Source organism: Meriones unguiculatus, chromosome 19, assembly GCF_030254825.1.
Source record: "Meriones unguiculatus strain TT.TT164.6M chromosome 19, Bangor_MerUng_6.1, whole genome shotgun sequence".
Classification (NCBI taxonomy): domain Eukaryota; kingdom Metazoa; phylum Chordata; class Mammalia; order Rodentia; family Muridae; genus Meriones; species Meriones unguiculatus.
The window spans coordinates 48875360-48893372 of NC_083366.1; the positions used below are offsets into that span (position 1 = coordinate 48875360).

An 18013-nucleotide genomic window follows, 5' to 3' on the forward strand; every position below is an offset into this window, starting at 1 on the left:
TCTTCTGTCCCCAAAGCCCTCCACCCTTAGCCATACCTTCACCATTCACCCCACCCAGGTGTTTCGGCTTTTTATTGGTCAAACAGGAATAAGTTTTTAGGCAAGGTTACAAATATCATTTTGTTTTTTTAATTTATTTAATTTTATTTTATGTGCATTGGTGTGAGGGTGTCAAATCACCTGGAACTGGAGTTATAGACAGTTGTGAGCTGCCATGTGGGTGCTAGATTTGAACCTGGGCCCTTTGGAAGAGCAAACAGTGCTCTTAACCACTGAGCTGTCACTCCAGCCCTACAAATATCATTTTGAAGTAAGTGAGTGTGTGCTTGTCTGGGCAGCAACCAGATCTTGGAGACAATGGTTAGCATCAGAATACAGAGCAGTAGACCAACCCCAATCAGGGGTCTTTTAGATATACCCACTGGAGGGTTACCTGACGACCACTCTTCATGACCCTATTCAGCTGGAAAAATCTGGATCAGTTGTCACCCCAGTTTCATAATGGCAGTTAAGCTTACCTCTTTGGAAGGGAGGTGATGATTTAAAAATTTACAATTGGGGGATGGAGAGGTATAAGATCCTTTTTAAAGAAATCATAAGGCCCATATTTCCTGAACCTTCCTCTTTGCACTGATCGCCAACCTTGACAGATTGTGAAGCTGAGATTCTATCAGTGGGTGAGATTCAGTCACCGTCTATATCAGGGATAAAAGATAGAGGCCATTTGGCCAAGTGTGTTACTCATTAGCCTGTTTTCAGTTCTGGTATACCATTTTTTACAAAAAGAAATCATCTTGCTGAAATACTTTAGCTTTGTTTCTGTGGGGATTTTTTGTTTTGTTTTGTGCTACACCAAGATTATTCTTTTCCAACATGGGGGATAGGGGACACGCTACTGTTTTGTTTATAGAAGGTATAGACATTTTGAAAACACAATTCTCTGATTTTCACTATTATTTATCTCTTTAATTAGCTGTAAAGTATTGGGTAGCTAAGCCTAGTTTATTAGGGCTACCAGAACCCGGGCTTTGACCCTAACAAAGATGGAAGGAATAAATATCTCCTTATTAAGGTATGTTCTTATAAATTCCATAATTCTTTATAATTGTCTATAGATTGTCAGTCTAGGCTTAACCTGCCTACTTCCTGGGTTCAAATTCAGAAAACATAACCTTTTCTTTTCCATCTTCCTGTCTTCTCTCTTCAGATGCAATCAAAAATCTTAAGCCTGCTTGTCATTACCTGCTAGCCATTCTCTCCCTCCCTTTCTCTCCTTTCTCCTCTCCCTCCCTCTCTTTCTCACTTGCTCTCTCTCACTCTCTCACCTTCTCTCCCTCCCTCTCCTCCTCCCTTTCTGTTTGTCTATCTCAGCCCTCCTCCATTCCACCCACTGAAAAAGTGTGGCTGTTCTTAGACTTCCTTTGCTGGGGCCACCTGCCCTCCTGATCTCTAACTAAGAAAACATAATGTTTTCTCCTTTTCTCAACCTCTCCTCTGAGCACCTGCAAAGATCTCCAGTCCTGTTGGCTTGTTCTACCCAAACTTCAATAAAATTATCTTTCAGATTTATTCTTGAGTACATTTATCTACAAGGCCACAAAATTACAAAAGGGACTCTCTGCTTGCCAGTTATAACATCTATAATGTTTAGAGGGCATGTGAGAGATGAGAAAATCATAAAGTTAGCCAAATAGTGTTTTCACAGAAAGATGGCTTGACTCCTCTTTAAGTTCGCTTTGCCATTCAGTGCCACAGAGCGTGAAGAACCTGTCATCTTTGCCCTGTCTCTCTGAGCCTTTCACATGGCATTTTGAATTCTAAAGAGAAATGTCCAGAATACCTGCTCCTCTCTTCAGCACACTTGAATTGACTTGTAGAAAAGTACTGTGTTTGAAAAGAAAAATTCAGATGCTATTCCAGGAGGTTCCAGGTCCAGGGGACTTTTGAGACAGAAAAGGCCAATAAAGCCACTCCACAGACAAGACTACCTACCTTGGTGTTTTCTATTTTTTGTCTCATTGTAGCATTCTGTTCTTTGAAAGCCTGTAATACACCTAGCCCCTTTCCAAAGTAGAGAGTTGAGAACCTCTCCTCTGTTTTCACCAAGGATGGGTGTTCCTCTCTTCATGTAGACTCTCCATGTAGCTTTCCTGAGATTCTTCACATATAGAATTCTCTTGGCCTTTAGACTCTCTAAATGGTAGGTGGTTTTCCAAAGGCAGGTGTTTCTATATTCTTTCATTTTCTAGATGTGGCTTCAAGTGGATAAAATCAATATTCTATTTAATCTAATTATGGATTCAACCATGATTATCCAAAACTTGGTGTTGCCTCTTTCAGTATGTTTCTTTTCACTGTGACCAAATACCCAATGAAGCAACCTAAGGGGTAGGGGTGAGGCTTCATTTGGGCTCAAAGTTCGAAAGAATCCAGTCTATCCTAAAAGCAAAGGCACAGTGTAATTCAGGTCTCAGGAGACCAGGTGTCAGAAAGTTTAGCACAGAAACAAGACTGAGTATAGCCTTTAGATACATCTCCCAGCAACCCATGTCATCAAGGGAAGCCCTTTCTCCTGATGCTGGAGAGCAAGTGTTCAAACACATGAGCATGTGGGGAACATTTCAGGTCACAACCATATTATCTATTGAACAAATTATTGACAAATCCAAAATTAAAGTCAACTGACCTTTTGTGGGACAGAAAATTAATGTCATAGAACTGCCGTAACAAAAGTTGCTGAATTAAAGCAGGAAAGTATGGACTAGAAGTCTAAACTTAAGTTGCCACAGGGTAGTAGTCTTCCTGCAGGCTCGAGCAGTTTAGTTTTTCCTAGCATTTGGTTCTTGCTGGCAACTCTGGCTTACTTGGCTTGTTAAACATATGACGCCATTCTTGGCCTTTGACATCACAAGGTGTTATGTTTAAATTTCCTTCTTTGTATAAATAAGGACACTATTCATCCTGGTTTGGGGGTATCTGGGAATCTAGTGTGATGTAATCTTAACTTCATCATGTCTACAAAGTCTCACAATTATGGGTACCAGTACCTGTAGATTTGAATGTATCTTTTGGGTCACTTAGTTTAAATCACAAAAGGCAAATTTATCAAAGGATTTATATAGTAATGAACACCAACTTCATTTAGGTGATTCTAATGAAGAGAGAAGAGCCAAAGGGCAAATCTAGGAAGGCTAGATTTAAATACCAAAGGGTTCAGATAAAAAAGAAAGAGAGGTTTAAAAAGAATTGGGTTTGGCTTTCTGAGGAAAAGAATTTTGTTGGATTTCCAAGAGAAACATAGAGGAGAGGATAAGAATGACTATATATTGTGCATGGCAGCCACTGGATGGGATGCTGCCTATATTGTTTCAGTATTCCTCGAGCATTAAGAAATAGGAAGTACCTTCATTTTCTAGATAAGAAAGTTGAACACAGGAAAGTTAAGTCACCTGTTTAAAGGTTACTTAGCAAATAAAGGGCAGTGCCAAGAATAAAACCCAACCCATGTCTATTTTACAATAAAACTATGCCTTGTCATTTACAGGAAAAAAAACGTGCATGAAGTTAATAAATAATTATGATATGTTTGCCATCTGCTGGGTTTCTGACCCAAAGGTATGACAAGCTAAATTCTGCCGACTTCCTTCAACTAAGGTACTTGTGGTGTGCATTTCCACCCAAAGCAAACAGTTTGATCAATTCGTATCTCAGGAAACCAGGTGTCAGAGCATTTTAGTTGAAAGTGGGACTGAGTTTAACCTTCGGATACATCTCCCAGCAACCTAATATGAAACATATCTAAGTACATGATGTGCTAGATCCTGCCGGAAACCTTCAGGACCAGATAGTTAAGAGTGGTACTTCATTTAAATTTGTATGTTTCTGGTAACTAGTGAAGTTGAGCACGGCCTTCTACTGGCTGTCTTTTCAATTTTATTACCTTTTCTCTCACTTGCCTTATATCTTTTGCCTGTTTTTCTATTGGGTGGCTTGATCTTTCTATAGCATTTTTAAGTATGATAGGTATATTTTCTCTGTTACAAATATTCCCTTTTATCAAGTTTTTTTTCAGTTTGTTTCCTTTCTAGTAACTTGCTTAAAACCGTACTCTCCAAAGAAAACTAAACAATTGTCCTCCAACCTTTTCTAACGTTTATGTTTTTATAAAAAACATAATAATGTTTTCAAATGGATAAAGATCTCAAAGCTATGTATTGGTTAGTTTGTCCTTTCCACATTTAGTCAATATTTTACCTTCATTGTATCTTAAATTGCAATTTAGATATGGATTTTATATGATACTTTTTATTTGTTTAATTAACTATCCCTTTTCAATATCAAGTTTAAAATAAAAGCTGCATCAAGAATTTCTTATTTGCCATAGTATCTCCCCTTTTATAATATCTTTACTAGTTTTCAAAATTTATTTTCTATTATGCACTTTTCTCTTCCTAAAAAAATATCAGAATATAAGCTGAACTGTAGAACTTGCCCAATATATTTAAGGGACTAGGTTCAATCCCCTGCCCTACCCCTGTCCTCCCCTCCCCACACACACACGAAAAATGAAATGAAAAGAAAGGAAAGCAAAACCTGAATCATGCTAAACTCACCACATTGGAATTTATTAAAGCAAGAATAACATTAACCCGATGGGATAATATAACATGTTTATATTAATATTTATAAAATCGTTTCCCACCTGTTTAAAGTTTTTCACACAGAGTGCTTTTTTTTTAAAATTTTTTTTCATCAATTACACTTTATTCATTCTGCATCCCCCCATAAGCCCCTCCCTCCTCCCCTCCCAATCCCACCCTCCCTCCTCCCTCTGCATGCATGCCACTCCCCAAGTCCACTGATAGGGGAGGTTCTCCTCTCCTTTCTGATCTTAGTCTATCAGTTCACATCAAAAGTGGCTGCATTGTCCTCTACTATGGCCTGGTAAGGCTGCTCCCCCCCCAGGAGGAGGTGATCAAAGAGCAGGCCAATCAGATTATGTCAGAGGCAGTCCCTCTTCACCTTACTATGTAACCCAATTGGACTCTGAACTGCCCTGGGCTACATCTGTGCAGGGGTTCTGGGTTATCTCTATGAATAGTCCTTGGTTGGAGTATGAGTCTCTGGGAAGTTCCCTATGTTCAAATTTTCTGGTTCTGTTGCTCTCCTTGTGGAGACCCTGTCCTCTCCAGCTCTTACTAGTTCCCAGTTCTTACATAAAATTTCCTTCACTCTGCCCAACAGTTGCCCATCAGGCTCAGCATCTGCATTGATAGTCTGCAGGGCAGAGGCTTTCAGAGGCCCTCTGTGGTAGGTTCCTAGGTTGTTTCCTGTTTTCTTCTTCTTCTGATGTCCCACACAGAGTGCTTTTATTTTTCTTATTATTATTTCTTATTTACAAGAACTTTTCCCTCATGTTTCCTATGTATTGCTGCTGGGGAAAAAAAAACAAACTCATAAAGTATTAGTTTTTACAAGTCTCTTCCTTATTTATTCCTGGAAGTCCTGTCTGATCTGATAAGCTGGTTAAAGCTGTCTTGTCTTTGTAATGCTGGTATCAGTTCAATTGTTTGTGTTGATTTTGGAGCACAGGAGCCAGCCAGTCAAAATTCTAGCCCAAAGGAGGGAGAGAGTTTGGCAGCTGATGGTTGCTGAGAAAGGGAGAGTCAACCTCCTTTAGGGATATGTCTACAGGCAGGAACCCGTGTCCCAGAGGATGGCCCCACACTCCTGTGCATATGGGAAGCACCATCTAGACTTAGGGGGTTATTAATTTTATGAAGTTGTGAGGGTGATGGTGGATAGAAAATGATTTTTAAAATACAAATATATAACATTTTCAACAAATAATTGAAAAATTATTTTTTAAAATTCTCATTTGTAAAGGTGACTTGGGTGATTAACACTTAAACAGGGAGTTAATCTAAGGAGTTTCAGCACTAATCTTTTTTTCTTTTCGCAAGCTCTTTCTTACATCTCAGAAATGCAAAGATGTGACTTTGGACTTTATCTTACTAAGTATACTATTGTAAGTTTGTTGGCAATTGTCTTCATATGCTTGTTTTTGTCATCTTGTATCCATAGACAGAATTAGTTAAATCTGTGGCCACTTTATTTACATGTTTTAAGTTCTTGAATACTATACCTAATATTAAGATATGTGTGTATGTATGCAGTTGTGTCATGTACTTTTACTACTTTTTTTTACTACTTTTTACTTTTACTACTATTTACTACCATTCTTTTTACTACTATTCTTTTGAAAAACCGGTGTTACAGGATCTTTATATTTGTCAAGCTGAAGTAAATGTAACCGTAACATTCGAAACTAAGGAAAGAGTGTTTATTTTGAAGTCCTGCTTAAAGACTTACGAAGTCATTAAACCATCCTAATGTGTCTCATTGCATCCAAAATTAAACTTCTCTTTTACATGTATTTGGAAAAATAACTTACAAAGACCAACAAATAAGTCAAAAGTAAATTTAAAACGGATGGAAACAGATATATCTGACTCTGCCCTGCTTTTTTGGTTGTGTACTTGACAGCAAAAACTGATCAGTGCATCTTAAACTAAGTTTCAAATGCCTATTATAATAAGACTTAACTCTTCAAGAAATAATTTGTTTAAAAAGAAACCATAGGACAAATGTTACCTATTTTTACCTTACTAAATACATTAAATAGGTATTTAAGATATTTTATGCATGATTTCTATGTTTTCAGATGCAGCTTCCTAGTTTTCATTTGGATTATAGTTGCTTTATTGAAAATGTTTTCTAAATTTTATAAAGAAAACTAACACAGAAAAGAAACCACCAGGTAAGAAAAGAATAAATAAATGTTATAAAAATTTTTTTGCCAAAGAAGGATTAGAAAAAAAAAAAACTACATGTTTACAAGATACGCCATTGTTAAATGCTCAGAAAAATTCCAAACTTAAAATGTAAATGTAAAATGTAAAAATAAATAAATAAATAAATAAATAAATGTGTTGAAAATATGCAAAAAAAAAAAAAGTTACAAAGCATATCCTTGCAACAAAAGGCACTGCACTTGCTTACACTGGAGAGCTGTACAAAGTTTATATGAACTTTAACATTTTCAGAATGTTAAAGTTCTAGAATCTCTATGTTAAATCTCTAGAATCCACTGTAGACCTTATAGTGGTTTAGGAGAAAAAGGAAAAAAATAAAAATAAAGATGGAGCTAGAAAATTAGGAAGAATTCAAAGTGAATGGGAAATCTCAGTCATTTTAGAAAAAAATTCACACCTCCTTAACTGCCTTTTTCTTTCTCTTGATTTCAAGATCTTAGGCAAGTACATACCAGGAACTGTGTTTGCCATGGAGGATTCGCTCCGTCAAAACAGAGGCATGCATTTGTACTACTGCTGGAAAAAGTAAAGAACCAGAGCCTCCAGCTCCTGAGAAGCACTGTATACCTTATATCTTCAAACATGCCCAGAACACATCCATAGATGCCAAGCTAATGCTTGCTGAATTGAAACTTGATGGGAAACAGATAGCACAGTTCTCCTATTAGTTATGTTTTGTGAGGGTAGCTTAACGATTAATCCATTTGGACTATGACATTCAAGGTCAGGAATGTTCTTTCTCACTCCATATTCCTGGAAGCTCTTCCCCACTTACTATATTCAGTATTCTTCTCTGGGTATAAGTCAGAGAGTATTCATCAGAACTACTGCAAAAATTAAAAAAAGAGATTCCAGGGCTAAGGATGATAGAATGCTTGTCTAGCATGCAGAAAGCCCTGAGATCAGTCCCTGGCATGAAATAAACTGGGTGAATTGGTAATACATGTAATATCATTTCTGAAGTTGAGGCCAGCTTGGGATAGAGGAGACTGTCTCAGAAAGAGAGGGGGTGGGCGTAGGAGAGAGAGAATACCAAGCTGGGCCAACCTGGGCTACATGATGAGCCCCTGACTCAAAAACCAAAATAAAAACAAATAAATAAACAACAACAACAAAAACCCAAACTGGATCAAATGCTGCCCTTAAAGGTTTTTAAAAGCTGGATGTCAGGAATAAGATTTCTTTACTGTTCTTTTAAAGTCCAGTCAGGTTTTATGGAAAATGATAAGCCTTTTTGCTGAAGTTCAGGAAAGACAAAAGAACCAGATTTAAATTTTGATTACAAGTTTTATTAATTCAGCCTTCCTTCACTCAGCAGATCTCTGTGCAGATCCGGCAATGTTGTGCCTAGGTAATGCCGACTGTTAAATTCAGTACACTGGGAAACAACTCAGAAAATCTAGACATGACACTCCAAAACAGACCTTTTGGCACACTAATTATTTAAACCTGGTTAATCTGAGTAAATTTGGACATAGCTGTGGAAAGCTAACTTTGGTTCAAATAATTTTTTCATCTACAACAGAATATTTCACTAGCGAAGATTTCTCTGGGAAAGAGAGCTGATCTCACATAACTTCTCACCTGAGATATGGTTCCCCCCCCAGTGCTAGGACTCAGATCCAACACCTCATGAGTGTTAAGCTGGAGTCATACCTTTGGACTACTCCCTTCCCCCAAGACTATTGTTTGCATAAGAAGAAACTTTCATTCACAAAACAATTCCTTCTCCTTGTAGACAACCTTGGGTTGGACCAAAGTCAGGGTCCGTGGCTCGCTCTCTCACAAGTCTTGCACTTGGCTTGTGGTCCATCCACTCAACCTCCACTCCCAAGGCCTGTCCTTCAGTGTCATCTAGACCATAAAGGAATGCACATCTGCTCAGTTCCACAGAAGACCTTCTAGCCAGACTTCAGGAGAGTTGAGGTCATCTCAGCCCTGCATTTCTGCTTGGAGATAGCATAGTGTTCATACCACATCAAAAATTCTCTCCAATGAAATCTTCAAAGTGCCCTGCAGCTTCCACAACTTGTTCCATTTCTTGTTCCCTTCAGCCTTTGCCATAGGTTCTGTCCCTCCTGTTTGCCAACTGGGTCACAGCACCCCTGACACCAAGTGTTAGGTGTTTCTTGCACTTAACTGAACATTCTCTTGAACATTCAGTTTTCTTTTAATGTGTGTGTGTGTGTGTGTGTGTGTGTGTGTGTGTGTGTGTACACTGTGGTATGTCAGTGGATATCAGAGGACAACTTGCAGTAGTCATTTTTCTTCTTCTACCAGAGACTGAACAGTTTTTGGGCCCTGAAGCAAGTGCTTTACCTGCTGAGCCATCTCACCAGTCTGAACACTCTTTTTTCATCCAAGACTGCAGCAGGTTAAAGAGGCTTGGGGGAAAGGTGATCAGAAATAACAGGGAAAATGAGAGCACACTTAACTGCGCAGGCCTGTGGCCCAGCTGTCCATGAGAGCACTGTGAGCACTCCTGGAGACCTGACACACCCACTCCTTTTGACTCCGCCCTTAACAGCTAGGCAAACCCAGCTCCTCTATCACCCTTTTTGTGAGGTCAATTCTACTTTTCTCAGTATTCAGGCAGGAGAGAAGGGCCAGTTGGTGGTTCCTAGAGCTAAGGGCTGGGGGGAGGGGAGAAGCCAGGCCACCACCACAGACAGCAAGTGCCGGAGCTAAATGAAAAGGGCAAGATGCAATCAGGGTCTCTTGAAATCTAAGATTGTCAAGGGGGGTTCTGGATTGTAACTTTGCAATAGACACAAGGCTCTGAGGATCTCTAGCACTGTAAAAGGAAACCAAGTAAGATAAAATAAAATTTCAAGATGGAACTCTGCCAGGTTATTAGGACGTGGTTACCAGAGGTGGGCCCTGGAGGTGAAACACGAAGCCAAACAATGATTTTTAAAAAGGAACATTTGTTTGTATAGCTTGTGGCAATTTTTCAGAAATTTGTTTGTATTCATTATCTAAACATCAAAAATAATATTAGTAGATTATCTTGTTACATTTTTCTGGTATATTTTTTATCAGATTCCTAGGTATATCTGTCTCTAATACCGGTGGGCCATATTCCCCTGAATAATTTGGGTTTGGTTGGCATTATTGTCATTAATTTTTCTCTCACTAAGCTGCCTGTAGTCTTCTTCAGAGTGGGATTTTGTGGTTAATACTTTGGTAGTGGGAGGGGGCATTGAAACTCCAATTGACCTTCCCTGTGGGCGACATTATCTCAAACTGAGAAAGAGCTCCCCCCCACCAGACATGAGGTACTGGGTAAGGTCCAAGAAGAGTCTCTAGGTTATGAATAGATTTGCTTCTAATTGTTTTGATACAGAAATGTATAGATATTTCAGATCAGATATACCCACTAGAGCTGTCATCTGAGGTCACAGCATAAATCTCATGACCCTGTCCTTGTCGTGAGCCTCCAAACTATGAGAACTCTTGTAAGTTTTGCTTGCCTGCTTGTTATTTGTTTGTGGTGCTTGGGCTCAAACGCAGGGCCTCACACACGCTAAGCTCCACTCTAGCTGTATATCATGACATCTCTGTGTCTCCAGGAACCTGATCTGCATTGTCCCTCTCACAGCTTTTAATCTGACTCCCTTTATCCTTCTGTAATATTTAGTCTGCCTGATTTCAGGGTGCTATAGCCAATTTTTGGTAGTTTAGGGGCTAAATTATGTAAATTAAAAGCCCATTGTTAAAGGCAACCACATAAAAGTCCAAACAAAGAAATAGTACACATTGAATGAAACAGAGCGGCTGACTCCAGGAAGGGTCAGGATGAAGCACAGTGACAGCAATGGTAACCCGTCTACTAAACCCCACACTCCAACAATTCATCGCAGTGTTCTTCCTGCATGCCCAACTGAGGCCTTGGAGTCTCTGGTCTTTGGACATGCAAAACTGATGAGACCAGGGAAATGACTGGGGAGGGCAAGAGCCCTTCACACAAAAAATGAACACTGCTAAGCACAAAGAGCCACCCATGCCCCTCTGCTCTCATCGTGTGTTCCAGCTAGCATGAAACGTGCCCTCCTGGGGTCTCAGCTCTCCAAGCACAGGAATTACAGGTTCATGCCCAGATTCAATTTTCTCATTAAAGCCTTGAAGAACAAGTGTTCCTCACAATCCCTCCCGGTTTGCCTAATGTAGGGGGAAATGCTGCATTAAGCTTAGGTTGAGTTCCATGCCCACTGATGCAACTAACAAAGACTGCAGAGCATTTGAGGGGGAAAATGCATTTTAGATGAACATAGATGTCTTTCTTGTTCTTCTGTACACAATACAATGCATTTACAACTATTACAAGTGTATTTTATATCCGGTGCTGTTGTTTATTTTATCAGGCACTGTAGGCACTGTAAGTGATGTAGAGAGAACATCATAGGAAGATGTGCTTGGGTGGGTTCTCTCAGTACTCTTCCATTTCACAATGGGGACTTGAGTATCCACGGACTCTTGGTATCTGAGGGACCCTGGATCCAACTCCCTTCCCCACTCCCACTGATACCAACGACTGATTATTCCACGAGTTGAAAGGCTTGAGGAACGTTGGTATGCTTTGGTTATTTTGGCTCAAATCCTTTATACCTAAAATGCACACATTGATTATCTTCAACATAGATATCTTTAGAAATTTGATGATCATGTTTGCCTGAAGATGTCCTACCCTTAGCTGCTGAGATCTGGGACACTGTGATGCAACAGGGTTTGCAGGAACCCCCTGTTGAGGTGTTTCAGTTAGCTGCTTATCCCCGCCCCCCCCCCCCCCCCCCCCGGCTCTGGTTCTGAGGATAAGGGCTCCACTTCGCAAGAACCTCTGACTCTTGCCAATATCCTTCCCTGTGTGGTGCACACATGCCATTCATTGCCAGGAGTGGTAAAAATGAACTCCCCCTTTGGCTAGAAAGCTTCTCTTTCCTTCCCTGCTGGGTCTCTGGAGAGAAGGCAGGAGTAATAAACTTGCTTGTGCACTTATCACAGCTACGAGGTTGGCTCTCCCGTCTGTAGAAAAGAATCATTTTTCTAGCAGTGATGCTGACACATTTGAATCATCTGGGGAACTTTAAAAGTACACCAGTGCCTAGGCTGGACTAGATAAATGGATCTGGAACCACAGGGCTGATCTGGGCACCAGTCAGTTTCGTAGGCAGCTGAGGTTGAGTTCTGTCACACTCAGCTGTTTTTGCAACTGGAAAATTAGTTGTTGATTTAGCAATACAACAACTAACTTTTGATTTAAAGTATTTAAATCTTCCTGTCAAGGGCATAAAATTATTCTTTATAATCCTAATAAAAATGTTCAAGGACTTCTTCTTTTTCTTGCCCACTACATCTTTAATTTTGTCCCCTCCTGGTCCCTAAATCTTAATGTGGTCTTCAGGGAGATGAAATGGCTACAAATCTACCTCATCACATTCTTATGAGACAGACATGGTTAGTATGACTAATCTACACTCAGGCCACAGCCATGCCAGAGCCAGAGACTCATTCTTTCCCTTTTTAGCCTTTTTCATCACCTCACTCCATGAATACATACGGGCTGCCAACTAGGTGCAAAGAAAGATCATATTCTTGCCTATAGTGGTCATAAAAGATGTTTGTGGTGCTGCTTTGACATCCAGGGTGTCTATAGTCCAGTTTTCATGTACTCACAAAACCCAGGACAATGTGTAGTGCCATGAGAGAAGTTAAAGAGTTTTATGCTTCAGAATGGTGGGGCCACATTAGGAAAGGTCTTAGGGCCAAGGGTGTGGTTCAGTAGGAAAGCACTTGCCTTGTATGTGCAGAGCTCTCCCTCCCTCTGTAGCAGGAAACAAATGGAAAAGTGTTAAATGCTGACACCTTGGACTTCGTAAGCAGCGGGGTTTGTGGAATACAACAGGTGGCATGGTGGTATAGCAAAGCCATGTGTTAGATTATCTTAGTGTTTGGATGACAGGTAAATTATGGCAGGCGAAGTATAATTCTAGTTAAGGCAGGGAATCCTGTGGGAAGACTACTTAATAGTTATTAATAAGAACCTGACAAAAACTATTGATGGCAGAAGAAAATCAGAACAATGGTTATTTTGGGTAGAAAAGGTGGAGAAAGCAGAGATAAGAACAGTTCAGGACAGTGGTAATATATTATTGCCTTTGGTATTTTTTATTTATATTTCAGTGGTGCTAGGGATCACTTCCAGGGCCACACACATGCTAAACATGTGTCCTACCTCTGTGCCACATTACCAGCCTCATGTTAAGGATTTGGAGCTACAGAGCTTGTCTGTAAACATCAATGAATGTATGTGTAAGATTTGCATTGCATTATGTGTAAATTTAATATAATGGAAATGCTACAAACAAACACAAAATCCAGTTAAAGATCTGCATTTTGAAGTGTTGGGAAGGAAATGCATCAGTACCTGTAGTATACTTTGAAATGTATTAAAAGTGAAGACAGTAAGACAATAAAGAAGTGGGAAAGGGGAGTTGGGAACATCACTCACTGAGTAGAACATTTGCAGTGTGAGTGTTAGAGCCAGAGTTTTGGTCCACAGCACCCACCCAAATGCCAGGTGGACATGGACAACATTTATAGTCCTAGCACTTTGGAGACAGAGACAGCAGATCCCCAGAGCAAGCTGGTTAGTTGGACTAGGAAAAATGATGAACTCTCCATGAGAAACCCTGACTCAGTATATAAGGTAGAAGGGGACTGAGGAAGACACATGACATCTGACCTCTATACAAAGACATGTGCACACCTACTGACACATACAGATGTACTCATACATGTGAGCATATATATATACACACACATGCACATATACCATAAACATATACATGCAAAAAAAGAAACAAAGAAGAAAGAAAGGAGATTAACTTTGCTATTGACTTTTATTTTGTAAAAATAACAAAATGGGTGGAACTAAGAGTCACAAGCAGAGAATGAGGTCAGTAGCATCTTTTAGCTTGAGTGGGTAACAGAATCACAGAAGGAGTATGAGTATAACCGAATTTAGGGCCACGGAGCTGTGGAAGCTACAATGAACTTCAGTGACCAGACCACCAGAAAAATAAATGCAGATGTCACTGACTGGGTCACACTATGCACCAGATCCTGTCATGGGTGTTTCATGGAGCTTCTTCTTCTTACCATAATGGTGCATGGGGAACTCTATCAGATCCATTTACAAAGGAGGAAACAAAAACTCAGCCTGGTTAAACAGTAAACGAATTAAGGAAGTCAGGTGAGATTATAGAAGAAAAGCTATGTGTCTTATTTTGAGTCGAAGGTACATAGAGATAATTGTTTTTTAAATTTTCTGTATTTAAGGTACAAAGTACAGTGTTTCCAGGAACTCTGTGAATGCTTCCTACATGCAAACAAACCAATTCTTCCTTTAAAAAATTACCTGTTATTAATTACAAGTAATTAATAATTATTCCTCCACGTGGAAGCCAGAGGACAACAGTGGAGTCCATTCTTTCCTTCCATTTTCATATGGGTCCCAGGCATTGAACTCCGGTCACTAGGCTTGCAGAGCAAGTGTCTTTACCCCCTGAGCCATCTCACCATTGCCAACAGGTCCTTCTAGTCCCATCATTTCCTCCCCATACCCTCAAGTTGTAGAGCAAGTGCCTGAGAGCCGCTCTCTTAGCAATTTCCAGTGTAGAATACAGTGCGGTATTATTCTCCATGTTGACCGAGCTGTGCGTCAGAGCTCCAGGTGGATTTATCACGCTTGGCTGCAGCTCTGTACCCGTTCAGCCGCCACTTCCATTTCCTCCAGTTCTGCCCCTGGCGAGCACCACTCAACCCTCTGTTTATATGTATTGTATTTATGATTTGTTAATCCCACAGCTCTTGGGATTAGACCATGTGAATCCTGGGGATTTTAACTCCAGCATTCACTCTCACCCACTGCTCTATATCCCCCGATCCCTGTCCAGTGGTTTTCGGTAGCACATGACAAAGAGACCCTGTACTAGTTTTCTCTATGTCCCTTGCTTGTTGCACTTTGTGTGCTCAGGTTCTCCTATATTATCACAAATGACAAGACGACCTCCTCCGAGGCTCAATAACATTCTGCTATATACATACTTACACCACATTTGCTCTGTCCATCCGCAGAAGGCTAGAGATTGTGTCTTGGTTATTGTGAATAAAGCTGCAATGAACGTTAGAGTACAGTTATCTCTTTGAAATAATGAGGTGAGAGCTGGAAAGATGGCTCAGTGGTTAAAATAGTTTCTGAGCTTACAAAAGACTTGAATTTGGCTGCCAGACCCCATGGCAGGCAGCTCACAACTGCCTGTAACTCTGGCTCTAAGGAATCCGACCCGCTCACCCTCTTCTGGCCCCTGTGGGCATGTTCAGAAATGCCATGGCTGGCTTGCAGGGCAGTGTCACTTCCACTTCTAAGCTTTTAGGAGCTCTGTCTCGGGGCCTGGTTTGTGGCCTCCCCAGTGGTGTGATTTAGTCTCTGCATCCTTCCCATACTTGCCTTCTTGTGGCTTTTACAAAGATATCCTAACAGGTCTGAGCTTCCTTATATTGAATTTGATTTGTGTCTCCTGATGACTGGTGAACTTGAACATCCTTTTTATGTGTTTCTGACATACTTTTTCTCCTCCCTCCTTCCCTCCCTCCCTCCCTCCCTCCCTCCCTCCCTCCCTCCCTCCCTCCCTCTTTCCCTCCCTCCCTCCCTTCTTTCTCTCTCTCTCTCTCTCTCTCTCTCTCTTTCTTTCTTTCTTTCTTTCTTTCTTTCTTTCTTTCTTTCTTTCTTTCTTTCTTTCTTTCTTTCATAAAGGGTCTCACTGTGTATCTCTGGCCTGGAACTGTGTAGACCAGACTGACCTCAAACTCACAGATCTACCTGCTTCCACCTATTTCTACCTGCCTCTGCCTCTCACTTTCTGTGTCTGTTTTCATACCAGTGCCATACTGTTTTAATTACAATAGTTTTCTGATATAATCTGTAATCAGGAAGTGAGAGGCATCTAGCTGTGTTTTTCTTCCTCAAGATTGCTTTATTTGGACTTTTATAGTCATATGACTATATATATATTATAGATATATATGTGTGTATATATATATAATGCTATTTGCCTTTTGATGGGGGGTATCCCATCAAAATCTATAGATTGCATTGGGCAGAAATTTAACATTAATTATTCTAATTCATGAAAATGGAGTATTTTTCTGTTTATTCCTGTCTCATTTTTAAAATGCTGTATCATTTTTAGTGTTCAGCCTCTAACTACCTTAACTACACTTATTCCTGGCCATCTGCCTTTTTCAGCTGCCACAAACTGTTTCTTGATTTCATTTTAGGTGGTTTGTTATTGGTATAAAAACAACACAGTTGAGCTTTGTATGATGATTTTTGTATTCTTCAACCTCAGTGAATTTGTCTGCTGGTTCTAACACCCATTTTTATGGAGTCTTTAGGTTTTATTTTTAACAGATAAGGTGTCATTTGCAAATGGGACAGTTTTACTTTTTTCTTTCTTTTGGTTACCTTTAATCCACTCACCCACCTTCCTTTGGCTCGTATATCCAGTGCTATATTAAATAGAAATAAAAAGAATGACTTTGAGAGGAAAAGCTGTTGGGTTTCTCCCCCCCCCCGCCCCCCCGCAAAAAAAGAAAAAAAAGCATTTGTTTTTTACAAATTTTTAACTTTGTCTAGTGCTTTCTGCTCCTGGTGAGTGACCCCATGGCCTTTATCTTTCATTCTGTCTTGGTGCTTCACACTGATAGATTTGCTTAGGAAGACTCACACCACACTCCAGCGCAGATCGCACTTGGGCATAGCGTCTAATCTTCTTGATGTGCTGTTGAAGAGTTTTGTGAGATTGTGCTATTCAGCAGGAGACCGGGAATGTGTGGCCTTTTGAAAATACAAGGATAAGTCTAAAGACACAGATTTAGTGACTGGGTAGACTTGGGGGCTGAGTCAGCAGATCTGAGAATTTGCAAGAACGATAACTGGACTGAGTTAGATAAATGCATTTCTAAAGAGAGGACCTTGAACATGCAGAACACACAAATAGAATATTGGATTACACCCACAGCTGCAATACGGGGGGAAAGAGGCACCAGAGAGTTTACAGCAGCCAGAACTTGCTCTAGTGCTCCCCAGGGGTGGAAATAAAACCACCTCCCACAGGTAGTCCAAAGCCTGGGCACCTCAGGGCCTGTCAGCAGTTCCCACTCCTGAGTGTCCTGATCCTGGTGTTGCTCTGCCACTATCACTCCATCCTGCTGCAGCTGCCCTCCTCCTTTCATGCTTTTTTTCCCCTTTAGCCCTTCTTCCAACAGCTTGAGTCCTGTCTGCGATGAGTTCCAGCACAGCAGACAACACAGATCTTGACCAGCAATTTGAGGAGATCTATGCATTACCCACTTTGTGGCTGTAGACCACAGAGATGGAAGTTATCTGTGACTCTCTCGCTTGAAGAACCGAACAGCATCGTGACCGTGGCAACACTCCCTGCTTCTCTCATGCTCAAGAGCGTGGCAGTATTTCAACTAATCATCGAGCTGGTTGGCTGCATATAGCCACATATTTACTGGTATGCCATATAATGATCATATAATGATTATTTTCGTTCACATGTGGTTTGATAAATAGCAGAAGTAGTGGGTAGAATTAGCTCAGCTGTTGAAAAGGCTGAAGGAAGTAATTTGGAAAAAAAAATCCAACCCTGCTTCTCTGGGGAAGGCAGAGGGATTGAACAGTGATAAGAACTTTAAAGAGAAGGGATGCAGAGATGGCTCAGAGGTTAAGAGCACTGGCTGCACTTCTAGAAGACCCAGGTTCAGTTCCCAGCACCCACATGGGACAGTTAACAACCATCAGTAACTACATTTTCAGGTGATCCTAAGAACTTTTCTAGCCTCCATGGATACCAGGCTTGCAAGTGGTATACAGATATACATGCAGGCAGAATAGTCACATGCATTGATGGCTTCCTTCACATTGCCTGGCTAATCAGTAAACATTGTGATATAAATAGTCATGAAGCTCTCAGCTTCCCTTTAGCAGTCTGACAGGGGAATAAGTCACATACAAATATTTTTTTTAAACAAGTTATTCAAGGAGTGTTGAGTATTTTAGAAGCATTGTA

At 40.4% G+C, this 18013-nt stretch overlaps 1 long non-coding RNA gene across 11 annotated transcripts in view; it reads left to right on the forward strand.

Moving 5' to 3' along the window:
• Positions 1-18013, forward strand: part of LOC110558634 (uncharacterized) — a 102053-nt gene that overhangs the window by 14809 nt on the left and 69231 nt on the right. For 6 of the 11 annotated variants that reach the window (XR_009587590.1, XR_009587587.1, XR_009587595.1 and 3 more), the window contains one exon: positions 17190-17458. The exons of the other annotated variants lie outside the window; for them this stretch is intronic. This is a non-coding gene — a long non-coding RNA (uncharacterized LOC110558634). The remainder of the gene's footprint in view (positions 1-17189; positions 17459-18013) is intronic. 11 annotated transcript variants of the gene reach the window in all.